The sequence below is a fragment of the Anopheles moucheti genome, unplaced genomic scaffold (genome assembly GCF_943734755.1).
Source record: "Anopheles moucheti unplaced genomic scaffold, idAnoMoucSN_F20_07 putative_Y_2, whole genome shotgun sequence".
NCBI classification, from domain to species: Eukaryota; Metazoa; Arthropoda; class Insecta; order Diptera; family Culicidae; genus Anopheles; species Anopheles moucheti.
The window spans coordinates 430,001-431,250 of NW_026453652.1; positions in this window are offsets into that span (position 1 = coordinate 430,001).

The window sequence follows — 1,250 nt, forward strand, 5'->3', positions numbered from 1 at the left end:
TGTTCTTTGATACGAAGTTCCACCAGAAGTGTGTTTTCATACAAAAACTGTTAATTACAACTAACTTTGTTCATCCGATTCGAACTTTGTTCTTTGATTTGAAGTTCCACCAGAAGTATGTTTTCATACAAAAACTGTTAATTACAACTAACTTTGTCCATCCGATTCGAACTTTGTTCTTTGATTTGAAGTTCCACCAGAAGTGTGTTTTCATACAAAAACTGTTAATTACAACTAACTTTGTCCATCCGAAACGAACTTTGTTCTTTGATAGGAAGTTCCACCAGAAGTGTGTTTTCATACAAAAACTGTTAATTACAACTAACTTTGTCCATCCGATTCGAACTTTGTTCTTTGATTTGAAGTTCCACCAGAAGTGTGTTTTCATACAAAAACTGTTAATTACAACTAACTTTGTCCATCCGATTCGAACTTTGTTCTTTGATTTGAAGTTCCACCAGAAGTGTGTTTTCATACAAAAACTGTTAATTACAACTAACTTTGTCCATCCGAAACGAACTTTGTTCTTTGATAGGAAGTTCCACCAGAAGTGTGTTTTCATACAAAAACTGTTAATTAGAACTAACTTTGTCCATCCGAAACGAACTTTGTTTGTTGATATGAAGTTCCACCAGAAGTGTGTTTTCATACAAAAACTGTTAATTACAACTAACTTTGTCCATCCGATTCGAACTTTGTTCTTTGATTTGAAGTTCCACCAGAAGTGTGTTTTCATACAAAAACTGTTAATTACAACTAACTTTGTCCATCCGAAACGAACTTTGTTCTTTGATAGGAAGTTCCACCAGAAGTGTGTTTTCATACAAAAACTGTTAATTAGAACTAACTTTGTCCATCCGATTCGAACTTTGTTTGTTGATATGAAGTTCCACCAGAAGTGTGTTTTCATACAAAAACTGTTAATTACAACTAACTTTGTCCATCCGATTCGAACTTTGTACTTTGATACGAAGTTCCACCAGAAGTGTGTTTTTATACAAAAACTGTTAATTACAACTAACTTTGTTCATCCGATTCGAACTTTGTTCTTTGATTTGAAGTTCCACCAGAAGTGTGTTTTTATACAAAAACTGTTAATTACAACTAACTTTGTTCATCCGATTCGAACTTTGTTCTTTGATTTGAAGTTCCACCAGAAGTGTGTTTTCATACAAAAACTGTTAATTACAACTAACTTTGTCCATCCGAAACGAACTTTGTTCTTTGATTTAAAGTTCCACCAGAAGTGT